Genomic DNA, 16,247 nt, shown 5'->3' on the forward strand with positions numbered 1-16,247 from the left:
TATTTGTGATGACTAAATATTATTACTCTGATCAATAGCAAAAATATTAATTCATATATGTTAATAAATTAATTTTTGATATGCATGTATATTTGGGCCGAAAATAAAAGAAAAATGTTGCAAGCACAATATGCTTAAAACCATTCAGCCTTGTTTAAATGTTTCCTCTATTATGTGGCTGAAGCAATTTGTGATTATTTGGGCCAGAATTCAAACATTATCATAGGCCCAAATTAAAGTTAACATTCAACATTGATACAAAAATCCTTTGATCCATATGGCTGAATTAATGGTTACAATACTTGGGCCGAAATTGAATTATTATTGCTACAAGCCCAAGTTAATCATTTTTGCTATACACCCAATGCATGATCCGAAAACAATTAACCAGGAAAGCAAATGTTGTTATTGTTATTATGCCTTCAACGGATCTCACACTTCACCATGTGATGGAATTCAAATTTTATTAAAGTGAAGTTAATAAATACATGGGAACTATGAGAGAGAAAGTGTCATTGATTTGATTGAGGACATCAATGCTGCACGCTAAACTACAAGGGAAGTAAAAGCAATCCCATTTCAATTAATTTGATTCATTTACTTGCTTTTCTTCTAGCTCTATCTTCTCTCTCATCTCTTTCTTCTCTTCGGTCATATCACAGAGGAAATTATGGAAGCTAAGTTGAGCTACCAAAAAAAAGAAGGAGCTACTTGCATCAAGACCATCGAACTGATGGCAAGAAAATATAAAAAATGTAGTGGCTGAGATTCTTATCACTTATGGTAAGATATGGTGATGAGATTTTGGCTTCTCCATACCAAAAATGGTTGAAGCAGATTCGGCCAGCAAGGAGAAGATCCTTGGAGGGATGGCTTGTCTCTGCTTTTGGGTTCACTCATCACAGAAGGTAGCTAGGGTGGCTACGTGAGGGAGGAAGCAAAAGTGGAGCAGAAGAAGTAATCATCATCATGAAGCATCAAGGGCCAGAAATTCATCTTGGAGAGCAAGCCAAGGATGGAGCGCTCGGATTGATGAAGATTGATGACCAAGGAAGGACTAGAGGTAATTGCATGTTGGGTCTTGCATGGGTTATCTCTTCTCTCTCTCTGGCCGAACCGGTTTTGTTCTTGGAGAAGAAGAAGTTGGCTTGGTTTTTGGCTTCAAAGGTGGAGGCTTCTCTCTTCTATAAAAAGAGAGAACAGCCACGGTTTGGAGTAAGGAGAAAAGGTGAGAGTGCAAGGCACAGAGTTCTCAGAGCTACTGAGCTAACAGAAGTTCTTCTCCTTCAATGTATTCTGTTTTGTATTTTTCTATTTAATTTTGTCATGTCTTGAGTCTTATGGAAAAAGGCAAACAGTGAGGTTTGTAAGAAAAAGCCATAGAGCGGAAAAAGGCAGAGAGTGCAAAATTAAAAGAAAAAGCCATAGATATCCTTAGAGTTCCTTTGTTCATCTATGTTGTGTTTCATGATTCTGTGGGAATCCCCTTGTAAGTTGGGTTAGCACTTTACAGTCTGTAATCAAGAAGATTATAGTGAAATTCCATCATTGTTGTAATGGAGACTGGATGTAGGCTGCACTGCACTTAGCAGCTGAACTAGGATATATCTGGGTGTAATTTTCTCTCTCTTCTACTCCATTTCTGTTTCTACTGCACAGGAGCTAAAACTGAAAAATATCTCGTGCCAAGTGACGAGACAAAAATAAAAAGTCTCGTGGCTAGGGACGAGACAAAAATCAAAAAGTCTCCTTATAGACCAGCAAATGTAACCAAGCAAAAAAGGGGGCTAAGATTCAACCCCCTTCTCTTAGCCACTGAAAACCATCAATTTGTATCAGAGCTTGGTTTCAAAGAGATCAAGCTTTGCAGCTAGGAGAAAAGATCCAGATGGCTGAAAGCAGTGGCTCAAATCTGGTGTCCTACAACCTTACAGAAGGACAGTCAAGCAACAGACCGCCTCTTTTCAATGGGAAAAACTATACCTATTGGCAGGAGAGAATGAAGATCTTTGTGCAAGCAGTAGACTACAGACTCTGGAAGATCATCCTAGAAGGTCCTCAATTTCCATCTAACACAAGTGCTGAAGGAGTAGTCACTCTTAAACCTGGAGCAAGCTGGACCGAGGAAGATAGAAAGAAGGTGGAACTAAATGCCAAGGCTGTAAATCTACTCAACTGTGCTATCAGCTTTGAGGAATACCGACGGGTATCACGATGCACAACGGCAAAAGAAATCTGGGATAAACTGCAAATCACTCATGAAGGAACCACCATTGTGAAGAAGACTCGGATAGACATGTTAAACAGAGAGTATGAAATATTTGCAATGAAGGAAGGAGAATTTATTGATGAACTATTCGAACGGTTAAAAACCATCATTGTTGGCTTAGATGCTATGAGAATAACACATTCTGATTCTGTGCTTGTGAGAAGAGTGTTGAGATGTCTCACTAAAGAGTAGGAAACAAAAGCTTTAATTATTTCTGAGAGCAATAGCCTTGATTCCATGACATGTGATGATTTGAGAGGAAACCTTCTTGCTTTTGAAAACATTTATTTGAAAAAAGATTCAAAAAAGAAAGGAATTGCTTTTTCTTCTGTAACTAACCCCCTGGATGATGAATCTAGTGATAACTCCTCTAAAAATGAATTTGTGTTGTTTGCCAAAAAATTCAGAAAAATGGTAAAGTTCAAAGGCAAAGGCAGCAGCTCAAGAAAAATGAAGAAAGACCTTAGCAAAGTAACTTGTTACAACTGCAAGAAAATGGGACACTTCAAATCTGATTGTCCCAAGTTAAAGAAGGAGGAGAAGCTAAAAAGAGGAAAGAAGAAGGGACTGATGGCTTCATGAGAAGATTTGGAAAATGACTCAGATGATGATGGTGAGGAATCCGAGACCAAGTCACAACCATGTCTCATAGAAGATCACATAGATCAGGTAGTCTTTCACAACCCTAACACTGAAGATCTTCATCTTATGATAGACTATCTTTCTGGAAAAATAAGATGTTTTCTTCTTGATAACCAAGATCTTGAACAACAAATTATCATTCTTAAAACTGAAAATGATTTTCTCAAGGAAAAGCTGAGGGAGGCCGAAACTGCTTGTGATCTTGTTGAAGAAAATAAGAAGTTAAAAGGCCAACTTAAAAGTTGTGAAAGTAACCATTCTGTTGTTGCATATGTAAATTTTTTTAAGGAGAATGAAGAGTTGCTGAAAAAGATTAAAAATCTGAAAAATGACTTAGCCAAGTTTACTTAAAGTTCTGAAAATTTAAATCAAATATTGGCTAGTCAAAAACCACTCTTTGATAAAGCTGGTTTGGGGTTTTAAAAATCTGATGAGAAACCTTCTTTTAAAAATAGAGCTTCATCTTCTAATGACACAAGGTTTCAAGATCCCACCTATTTTAACAAAACAGCAACTCCAAGGTTTTGTAAACTATACAACCGAAATGGACACTTTCCCATTCAATGCTTTTTTGGTGAAAGAATGATTGGTGACAAAGTTTACAAAGTTATTTTTTATTACAATGGCTTAGGTCATAGGAGATGGTTTAACGTGAAAGGATCCAAGAAAATTTGGATACCTAAGGTCACTTGAGCTTGTTTTGTAGGTGTGCCTAGCATCCAAACGGAAGAAAAATATGTGGTACATGGACAGCGGATGTTCTAGGCATATGACCGGAAAAACAACCTTCTTCATAAAGCTTGATGAATATGATGGAGGACTTATCACTTTTGGTGATGATGGTAAAGGAAAGATAGTGGCCGTTGGTAAAGTCGGTAAAAGCTTTTCATCTTGTATAAATGATGTTCTTCTTGTAAATAGTTTGAAACATAACTTACTTAGTGTAAGCCAATTATGTGATTTAGGTTTTGAAGTTGTTTTTAGAAAATTTGTGTGTTTGGTTGTTTGTGAAAAAACTGGGAATATTTTATTTGAAGCTAAAAGATGCAACAATGTGTATGGATTAACTCTTGAGGACTTAAAAGAACAAAATGTAACATGTTTTACTTCTCTTGAATCTGAAAAATGGCTATGGCATAGAAAGTTAGGTCATGCTAGCATGTACCAAATTTCTAAGCTAGTAAAGAAAAATCTAGTTAGAGGAATTCCTAAAATCAAATTTGATAAGGATCTTACTTGTGATGCTTGTCAACTAAGCAAACAAGTTAAATCCTCTTTTAAACCAAAAGATGGAATTTCAACCAAAAGACCATTAGAGATGTTACACATTGATCTTTTTGGTCCAACAAGAACTCAAAGTCTAGGAGGTAAACACTATGGTTTGGTAGTGGTAGATGATTACTCTATATTTGGTTGTGTACTTTTTTTTGCTCATAAAAATGATGCTTTTCATGCTTTCTCAACCCTTTGCAAGAAAATTCAAAATGAAAAAGATTTAAAAGTGGCCCATTTGAGAAGTGATCACGGAAAAAAATTTGAAAACTAAGACTTTGAAAAATTCTGTGATGACTTTGGAATTACTCATAATTTTTTATGCCCTAGAACACCTCAACAAAATGGGGTTGTTGAAAGAAGGAATAGAAGCCTTCAAGAGATGACTAGGGCTATGTTATGTGAGAATGAGGTTCTAAAGTTTCTATAGGCTGAAGCTGTAAATACATCATGTTATATTTTGAATAGGACCATTATTAGAAAAGGGTTAAAGAAAACTCCTTATGAGCTATGGAAAGGAACCCCTCCAAATCTTAAGTATTTCCATGTTTTTGGATGCAAGTGTTTTGTGCTTAATAACAAAGAAAATCTTGGCAAATTTGATCCAAAATCATATGAGGGCATGTTTGTTGGATACTCCACTACTAGCAAAGCCTATAGAATTTATCTCAAAAATCATAGAACTATAGAGGAATCCATACATATCACTTTTTGTGATTCTAATTTAATTCCAGTACTGTGATAGATAATAATTCAGATTGTGAAGAAGCTCAAACAAGCAAATAAAATCCCAAGTCTGCCCAAAATGAAGAATCTGCCAGTCCAGTTTTGTCTCGTCAGAATGGAGGAGATATTTCCATTTTGTCTCCTGAGCCAGCAAGAGAAACTGAAACAGTGAGACCCACAGAAGCTCATCAAAGCTCAACACCACAAAGGAAGCCTAGAGAATGGAAGTCTATGAGGGGTTATCCTCATGACTTTATCATTGAAGATCCCTTTCAAGGTGTGACAACAAGATCCTTAACCAAAAGGCAATCCGAACCAAGCAATTTTGCACTCTTGTCACAAATGGAGCCCAACAATGTCAAACAAGTCCTTGAAGATCCATCATGGGTGAAAGCCATGCAAGAAGAGCTTGCTCAACTCGACAAGAATGAGGTTTGGACTCTAGTACCTCATCCGGATGGTAAGAAAGTTACGGGTACTAAATGGGTTTTTAAAAATAAACTTGGTAAGGATGGACAAGTTGTTTGTAACAAGGCTAGATTAGTGGCCCAAGGTTACGATCAAGAAGAGGGTATAGATTTTGATGAATCTTTTGCTCCGGTAGCAAGAATGGAAGCAATTAGGTTGCTCCTTGCCTATGCTGCCCATAAGGGTTTTAAAATGTTTCAAATGGATGTTAAATGTGCTTTCCTTAATGGCTTTATTGATAGAGAAGTGTATGTAGCTCAACCCCCCGGTTTTGAACATAAAGAATTTTCAAATCATGTTTTCAAATTAATTAAGGCTCTTTATGGTCTTAGGCAAGCTCTAAGAACTTGGTATGAAAGGCTTAGTGCCTTCTTATTGGAAAACAAATTTCAAAGGGGTACCACGGACACAACTTTATTCATTAAAGCATCTAATGATGATATTCTTCTAGTTCAAGTTTGTGTGGATGATATTGTGTTTGGATCGGCCAATGAGTCCTTGTATGAAGAGTTTGGAAAACTCATGACTAGTGAGTTTAAGATGAGTTTAATGGGAGAGCTTACCTTCTTTCTTGGCCTCCAAATTAAACAAACTCCTAGTAGTACCTTTATTCACCAAGGAAAGTATGCAAAAGAACTTATCAAAAAATTTGGCCTAGAAAATTCCAAACCAATGGGAACACCAATGCATCCTAACACAAAACTTGAAAAGGATGATGATGGCAAATATGTGGATGAAACAAGGTATAGAGGAATGATAGGTTCACTAATGTACCTTACCTCTTCTAGACCGGATATTGTTCAAAGTGTGGGTGTATGTTCAAGGTTTCAATCTCACCCAAAAGAATTCCACCTTTCGGCTGTTAAGCGCATCATTAGATATATTAAGGAAACATGTGATTATGGCTTATGGTATCCAAAATCTGATGATTTTTGTGCAGTAGGGTTTTGTGATGCAGATTATGCGAGAGATAGAGTGGATAGACGAAGTACATCCGGCATGTGTTGCTTCCTTGGAAGCTCACTTAACATGTGGTCAAGCAAAAAACAAGCAACCGTAGCCCTATCCACAGTTGAAGCTGAATATATTTCTGCATCTGCATGTTGCTCACAATTAATTTGGTTAAAAACGTAGTTGGAGGATTACAAATTAAAGATCAATAGTATACCCTTATTTTGTGATAACATGAGTGCTATAAATATTTCAAAAAATCCTGTTTTGCACTCAAGAACAAAGCACATTGAGATCAAATATCATTTTATTAGAGAACATGTGCAAAAGGGTACTATTGATATTCAATTTGTAAAATCTGAAGACCAACTTGCTGACATTTTTACAAAACCCCTCTGTGAAGACATATTCTGTTCATTAAGAAAAAGCTTGGGAATGATTGATCTTGTTTCTGTTGATAATTTGTGAAATTTTGATTCTGCTAAGTTTTGTCTCGTAGGAATGGACGAGATAAAAATAAGAGTAATGGAAGGGCTGTGATCAAGGGGGAGGCTGCGCAGAACTTAATTTTCGTGGGCCATACCAAATCTCTTTGAGCCCACCATGACCGTTTTGTTAGTTCCTCATTTTTAAAAAAAATCACAATCTCTTTGATGTCTCATCAAATTTTAATGGAAGAGGATGATGTCAAATCAAATCTTTCCCTCCATCTAATCCCTTGATTCTAGGAAACCACATTTTTCAATTTATTTCAAATAAAAGTGAAATCCCTTGGGTATTAACTGCTACTTAATGGATATTTAATTCCCTTAATCCTCTCTCCCCTCCAAATTTATTGCCTCTCTAACCTCCCTCCACTCACCTCACCTTTCGGCCTTCTCTTCAACTTACATATCCATTCCACCTCTTCATCTTCTCCCTCACTTTCAACCAAACAGACCGAAACCATGCACACTAAGGTGATTGCTCAGAAAAGTTCAAGAAAAAGTGGGAAGAACAAAGAGCCAAGCATTGAAGTAGAAGAAGAATCACTCACTTCCACCATTCCATCACCATCGCACTCACCACCGAAAAGAACCACACCCGAAAGCAGTGCTCAGAAGACTAAAGGGTTTGCCTTGAATAACACCAAGGAGCCAGGGAACTTGGAGACATGGGATTTCAAGAAAAAGTTCCAAAAATCACACTCTCACTATGATCCGTCTAGGTTCGACTCTTGTGCATCTTATGAATTCCACAATGAAGTTCTGGAAAAGCGCCATCTCTGCGCTACTTACCTCGTCAATCTTAACTCACTCACCAACAAAGGAATCCATATCTCTTCTCTGTTTGATAACCTTCAATGGACACCACTGCTTCACATCCAAAAACCAGTTTACCCCAGTTTGGTCCGTGAGTTCTATGGCAACATACGACTAATGGATGGCATCATTCACTCCTATGTGAAGGGAGTTCACATAATCCTTGATACTGCAACCCTTGGGATGGCTCTAGGCTATGAAAAAAAGGGACCAATGGCATACATGTCCAAGAAATGGGATTTACAGGTTGGGATCACTTACCAGATAGCTTTAAACCAAACTTGTGAAAGTCTCTCTAGAATGGATGGCACGAATCCAACTCTCAAGGAACTTGGTCTAGATAAGACAATTCTTCTTTACAAACTCATATCTCATATTCTCATACCACAAAGTGGTTTACACCACCGGGTAACAGTTTCTGATTTTTTGTTCTTTTTGCTCTTGTTACTTCTCAAATTTCCTTTGCATACCTTATGATAAGGCATATGTGAAAATCTATAAAGAATACCAAAAAGGCTAGTCTTCCATATGGCATGTTTCTCACCAGCATTTTTGAGTATTTTGAAGTTGATTTAACAAACGAAGCTGTTGAGAATAAGGTTTCAGTCATTACGGGAGGATGAGTTACAAGGAGGATGATGCTGGAACACCTTGAGGACGAGTTGGGTGTTGCCAGTGAAGAAGGAGCTGAGGAATCTGATTTTAATCTCTCTGATCATTAATTACTGTTTTCTCTATGTTTGTTGATATTTGGCATGTTTAGACTCAATCTAATACTGTGGTAGTTTATTTTGGTACTATAGACACATGACTCTGTAAAACATTTTGGGTAATATTTTGCATACTCTGCTTCCTATGTCAAAATCTTTTTGCAGGTGCCCCTTGATGCCAAAAGAGGGAGGAATGGTTGAAAATTGAAATAGGAAAAATAGGAGAAAAAACAGGGGATGAAATTCTCTTTTTGAGAGTTCATAATCACCTTTGTTAAAAGGATACACTTGATGCTTGATAATGCATACTGATAATGCATTTGATTGATTTATTCTGTGATTACTGTTGTTGCTTAATGATTATCTTGGTAAAATGCTTGGTTGATTATAATGGTGATACATTTATTTTTCCCATATGGCTGCCTGGTTGTTAATACGCATGTGTGGAAGCAATTGATTTATCTTGATGAATAAGTTTTGGATTAGGAACATACATATGTTTCATCTTGGTAAATATGCTTGCTGAATATTTTATTTTTGGCAGTTCCTTTAAGCATTGGGTATGAAAATAAATGTTGAAAATTGCTGTGATCATGCTGTGATTAAAAATATTTTCTTACCATAAGTATGTTGCTCTGATTTGATTGGAAAATATTTTAAAACAACAATTCATTTTCAAAGATATTGTTTGATTAACTATGTTGTGAGTTTGAGCAAAAAATCAAATTATTGATAACAAATGAGTTTTGATTATCATCCAATTCTGCTCATAAATCAAGCCATTCAACATCTTACATTAAATATGTTGAATAACATTGTTGCCTTAGGCTTGATAAAATTGTTACAGGTTGAAGCTTCCCTTGGTAAAATAGCATATATTAAGGGGGAGCCATGTGACAATTTGAAAGGGGGAGAAATACAAATCTTCAAAGGGAGTATTCTTTACTCAAAATCTTAAATTTCTTTTTATTTCAATTTTAATAATGTTTGTTATCAAGGGGGAGATTGATGAGTTTAGAAAACTCTAAAGCTAATATTCGTGATGACAAAATATTATTACTCTGATCGATAGAAAAATATTAATTCATATATGTTAATAAATTAATTTTTGCTATGCAGGTATATTTGGGCCGGAAATAAAAGAAAAATGTTGCAAGCCCAATATGCTTAAAACCATTCAGCCTTGTTTAAATGTTTTCTCTATTATGTGGTTGAAGTAATTTGTGATTATTTGAGCCAGAATTCAAATATTATCATAGGCCCAAATTAAAGTTAACATTGAGCATTGATACAAAAATCTTTTGATCCATATGGCTGAATTAATGGTTACAATACTTGGGCCAAAATTGAATTATTATTGCTACAAGCCCAAGTTAATCATTTTTGCTATACATCCAATGCGTGATCCGAAAACAATTAACCAGGAAAGCAAATGTTGTTATTGTTATTATGCCTTCAACGGATCTCACACTTCACCATGTGATGGAATTCAATTTTCATTAAAGTGAAGTTAATAAATGCATTGGAACTATGAGAGAGAAAGTGTCATTGATTTGATTGAGGACGTCAATGCTGCACGCTAAACTGCAAGGGAAGTAAAAGCAATCCCATTTCAATTAATTTGATTTATTTACTTGCTTTTCTTCTAGCTCTATCTTCTCTCTCATCTCTTTTTTCTCTTCGGTCATATCACAGAGGAAATTATGGAAGCTAAGTTGAGCTACCAAAAGAAAGAAGGAGCTACTTGCATTAAGACCACCGAACTGATGGCAAGAAAACATAAAAAATATAGTGGCTAAGATTCTTATCACTTATGGTAAGATATGGTGATGAGATATTGGCTTCTCCATACCAAAAATAGTTGAAGGAGATTCGGCCAGCAAGGAGAAGATCCTTGGAGGGATGGCTTGTCTCTGCTTTTGCGTTCACTCATCACAGAAGGTAGCTAGGGTGGCTACGTGAGGGAGGAAGCAAAAGTGGAGCAGAAGAAGTCATCATCATTATGAAGCATCAAGGGCCAGAAATTCATCTTGGAGAGCAAGCCAAGGATGGAGCGCTCGGATTGATGACCAAGGAAGGACTAGAGGTAATTGCATGTTGGGTCTTGCATGGGTTATCTCTTCTCTCTCTCTGGCCGAACCGATTTTGTTCTTGGAGAAGAAGAAGTTGGCTTGGTTTTTGGCTTCAAAGGTGGAGGCTTCCCTCTTCTATAAAAAGAGAGAACAACCACAGTTTGGAGCAAGGAGAAAGGGTGAGAGTGCAAGGCACAGAGTTTTCAGAGCTACTTGAGCTAACAGAAGTTCTTCTCCTTCAATGTATTCTGTTTTGTATTTTTCTGTTTAATTTTGTCATGTCTTGAGTCTCATGGAAAAAGGCAAACAGTGAGGTTTGTAAAAAAAAAAAGCCATGAGCGAAAAAAGGCAGAGAGTGCAAAATTAAAAGAAAAAGTCATAGATGTCCTTAGAGTTCTTTTGTTCATCTATGTTGTGTTTCATGATTCTGTGAGAAACCCCTTGTAAATTGGGTTAGCACTTTACAGTATGTAATCAAGAAGATTATAGTGAAATTCTATCATTGTTGTGATGGAGACTGGATGTAGGCTGCACTGCACTTAACAGCTGAACCAAGATATATCTGGGTGTAATTTTCTCTCTCTTCTACTCCATTTCTGTTTCTACTGCACAAAGCTAAAACTGAAAAATATCTCGTGCCAAGTGACGAGACAAAAATAAAATGTCTCATGATTAGGGACGAAACAAAAATAAAAAAGTCTCCTTATAGACCAGCAAGTGTAACCAAGCAAAAAAGGGGGCTAAGATTCAACCCCCCTTCTTTTAGTCACTGAAAACCATCATACTATACCAATAATAAATTAAAGAGAAAATTACACTCCCCTCCTCTGCGAGATGCTAAAATGACACTCCCCTCTCCTCTATTTTATAAATGTACATTCTCCTCCCTTTTATTTTTTAAAAAACCTCATCTTTAATCCATTTTAAACTTTTTGTGTTAACTAATGTTAACTTTATCCATTTTTTAGAAAAAATAAATTATTTTTAAAAAAAATACCCATTAATAAAAATTTTATTTTTTATCATTAAATTTTGCTTACCAAAATATCTTTTAATAAATTATTTTTTATTGATTAAATTATATTTTTTAAAAAATTTAATAATTATATAATTTTTTGGTCATAGATTTTTTACTCTTATATTTTTGTAGGAGTATCATTAACCTTCATAAAAATAATTACAAAATATATCTCATTTTTTTTGAAAAAGTTACTAATTTTATTTTGATCCTTTCAATTATTGATTTTTTAACTTTGTTCCCTTTCTCTTTTTTGGGTACGAGAAACTGAGAGAGATTAGAGTTCTTGGAGAGCATCAACAAGATTGAAGAAATCTCCTTCCGAAATAGAGTGTGGATAATTTTTGCTAATGGGTATTTTTTCAAAAAATAATTTAATTTTTCTTAAAAATGGATAAAGTTAATATTAGTTAACACAAAATTTAAAATGGATTAAAGGGGAGGTTTTTTAAAAAGTTAGAAAGGAGGGGAATGTACATTTATAAAATAGAGTGTCATTTTAACATCTCGCAGGGGAGGAGAGTGAAATTTTCTCTAAATTAAATTATATACATATATTTAATGTAAATGGACTTAATTTAATTTAATTTAATTTATATAGATATATTTAAACGGTTCCGCTACAGCATATCTGCCAACTTCTGCCAACTCTTATTTATAATTGTGTTTCATGGAAGTGTGTTCGTGGATGTGTTTAATAAAAATGTCTTTTTTTATAACTGTGTTTAATAGAAGTGTCTTTATAGATATATTTTCTGGATGTGTCTCTTTATATATGTATTTAAAATATATTAATTATTAGACACATCTACGAACACACTTCCAAGAAACACAAATATAAATAAGAGTTGACAGAAGTTGGCAGATAATACGTTGGTATCCTATACTTTTCCATATTTAAAATAAGATATGTAACCGAATTATATTTAAGATATTTATATAATTTTAAGTCTCATTTATTTTATTCATATAAATTATTCAAGTAATACTGTCAAAGTAAATATTATTTTGCCAATGAGTAATAGTTCAAATGGCATAGTCTCTCCATACTCAACTAAGAGGTTGCGGGTTCGAGTCTCATATCTTTGGTAAAAAAAAAAAGTAAATATTATTTTAAAAAGAAAAGTAAGGTCTCATTTAAATATGTTTTTAAACATTCCAGAAAAAAGATACACAAAAATGTTACATACACTATACAAATCTTGCTCTGTTTCAATTTGTATTTTTTATTTAAACTAATCTAATTTAGTTGCAAAATGATCAGCCAATTCATTATGCCAAAATGAACGTAACTTGAGGTCAAATGGCTCGTTCAAGAATCTTAGACAGCAATAATTTATTTATAATATGATTAAAAATCATTAAAATGTGACTTTAAAAGTGATGTATAAAGAAACAATATTGTTACTTAAAAAAGCAAAGGAGGCTTTTTGTCTTTTTCATGCAAGGAGGGAGATCTGATACGGGGTTATAACTTGTAACTAAATGTCGACTAAACAGCAAAGAGGATGGGCCACTTAAGCTGTACGCGCAAATTGCAAGGGCTAACTCTTTCCATTTCAAAGGGTGCCATGATGATGATGGCGATAAAGGCAAGGGTGTTTTGGTCTTTTCATCAGATGCATATCTATAATTAAGCCTCACTGGCCTGCACTTCATCACACTACAAATTTCAGAATGAAATCGTGTCTGGGACCCACTAACTGTAAAGTCCAGCATCTGATGTGGAACAAGTACAAGAAAAGAAGACGGGTTAGGCATGCAATTGATCCATGGATCGATATCCACACACGCCACCTCACCATTTCAATATTTATATCTATTTTTTATAATCATTTTATCACATTCATAAAATATTTTTACTATATTAAATAAAGTATAAAATTCATATATAATAATTAAAAAGTTTCAAAGCAAATGAATATATATATTGAAAACACAAATATTTTAAAAAGAAAATGTACACGAAATCAATGTTTTATTAGTCCATATTAAGATTTTTTAGTGTTAATTTTTTTAATTTTCACTTTTTAAAAAATTTAGAATTTAAAATTTAAAAATAAAAAATAAAAATAGAGATTGTGAATATAAAGTAAAAGAATAATTTTAAAGTCAGCTCCAATCGATAATATTGACTAATGAAAAATTAATTTTAATGGAATTGTTCCAAAATTTAGTATAATTATTCAAGGAGCTAGTTACATACTTTAAAATTGAAATCCAATATCTTAATCGATTTAACTAAAATACATGCTTGTTAAAATTTCAAGTATATGTATTAATATAAGATACCGCCTCACCAAAAAAAAAAGATATAACACCCTGAATAAAAACAAATATAAATAAAATAATACTATTCAAAAGTTATCTAACCATGATAGGTGTACATAAAATTAATTATCAAATTTAATTATTATATATTTATATATAAATATATGTTATTTAACTTATTTTTAATGTGTATTTTATATTAATGATTGATTTTAATAATTAATTTTAATATATTAATAATATTTTTAAAAGTTATCAAGTGTTTTAAAAATATTAATGTCTTATTAGACAATCTTAATCATTAATATTTATTATATAATATATATAATTAATGGTTAAAATGACTGAAATATTAATATTTTTAAAACACATAATTTTTCAATACTATTTCCTTAATATAGTATTTCCGTTCAATCTTCGTTTTGTTAATGTAAAGAAAAGTTTTAGTTTTCCAAATGGTTGTAATTAACTAATTATGTATGCCCAAAAAATGTGGTGGTAATTATTACAATCATAGTGTAGAGATCAATGTGTGCAAGTATGAACCCGATTCGCCTTTTAAGGTTGATAACTTAATCAAATGACACTCAAGTACTCAACCCTACCTTGAAATAGTAATGAGCTAATTATTTACAGTGAGCAAATTTATAAGTGCCATTGTCAACAATTTGCCGGCTGAAGACACACTTGATTGTGGTGCTCGTGTTTGACATTATGGATTTATGGTGCATTTGAGATTTTGCCCAGAGGTGAAAACATATTTTTGTTGCTATAGATTATTGGTATTTAGACATATAAATAAACTTTACATCACTGTTTTGGAGGGAGGGGGTTATAAAGGAGCGTGCAGTAACGCTATTCTGTTGCGATGTGGACTTAATGGTACGAAGAAGCACAGCTGTAAGGTGTTGTGAGTAATGTGACCCTACCTTTTGCTTGAAATCTGCACAATGTCAAAAAGTAGAAGAGCAAGATATGTCCATGTGTAATCATTTCCAATTTGATTATCTTTTTCATGCCTTTCAACTCTTTCCTCATTTGATGCGAAGCCCCACTCAGGCCACCCTTCATCATGATGCTTACTAAAAATAATTCCTCTATGTAAAATCTTTATGGCAAATTTTTTGGTCTCTATAAATTTGATATTGAATTTGTTGAATTTATTTTTTATAGTAAATTTTAAATATTATAAAATTTTAAAATTAATAAATAATTAATTAATAAATTAATTATAAGTAAAAAAATTAAAAAATAAATTTTATAATTTAAAAAAATAAAATTATTTAAAATGAAAACTAAAATACTAATTTTAAAAATTTTGACTTAAAATTAAACCAACAGATTAAACTAGTTGAATCGAATTCATATTGGAGTTTTTCATTTAATCACCCACCATGAGCTTTCAGCTCATTAAAAGATAGAAGAGAGGGGAAAGCACCATAGAAAAAAGAGGGGAGACAAAATCCTTTGAAGCACTATTCACACATCACCTTAAATTGCTCATAACTTTTAATCTGGATTTCCGATCGCTGCACCGTTTGTGGCCACGCGTTCGTCTCGTCGAGCTTTTCGATTCTAATTGAACAAAGTGGTAAGAATCTCAGATTTTCATGCCCAGTTCTCAACCCCTTTATTTTTTGCATTTTTGGATTTTTTATTGAGAGATTTTGATGATTTTGGTGGTTTAGATGCAATCTAACATTAGATAATTGTTAGATTTTATCCCAATCATCAATGAATAAAGTAAGAAAACTCTAAATCCTTGTAGTTTGTCTAATTTTATGAATCCTAGTGTTAATTGTGGTGACTTGTATGGATTGTATTGAATTTGTGTTGGATTGAAGTTGAATTGGCGAATTAGAGCGCTTAGAATCAAGCTTTGGTGGCCAGAGCTTGTTGGAATTGATTTGAAATCTTGGAAGCTTGAATTGTGGCATTTTAAGCTTAGAAAAAATCGGTCAAGGTATGGTTTTAGTTTCCTTTGGTTAATATATAATGCTATGTGAAACTTAGGCTAGTTGCTCCTAAGATAGGTTGAACTGCATGAATTGATTATTTGAATAAAGACTTGATTTAGTGTGTGGATAAAATGTGAATGATGATGAATATTTGTGAAATTTTGTGTTGGAAGGGAATTTGTTAAAAATGGTGGATTAAGTGTGTATGTGTGCATGTATGTTTATGAACTAGTTGGTGGCTAAAGTTTGGAATTGTGTAATAGTAGGTTATTGATGTTGGTTTGCAAGTTATGATTGTGATAAATGAATTTGAATTTGGTATGAGTAGTGTAAAATTTCGAATAAACGAAAATTAAATAAATAATAAATTAAATATGAGTGAATATGGTTAAAAAATTTAGCAATCAGAATTTGATAATTTAAATATAATATTTGGACTCAGTAAATTTTTCTGAGTCAGAAAACATGGTTTTCGGCGTAAAAATGCGAAGTGGTATTTTAGCCGGCAATACCGACTTAAGTATGCCCGGTACTGCGTCTGAAAAAATTAATTATGAGTAAAGGGGGCCGGGTAAAAAGCTCATTATTT

This window comes from Arachis duranensis, chromosome 8, assembly GCF_000817695.3.
Source record: "Arachis duranensis cultivar V14167 chromosome 8, aradu.V14167.gnm2.J7QH, whole genome shotgun sequence".
NCBI lineage: Eukaryota > Viridiplantae > Streptophyta > Magnoliopsida > Fabales > Fabaceae > Arachis > Arachis duranensis.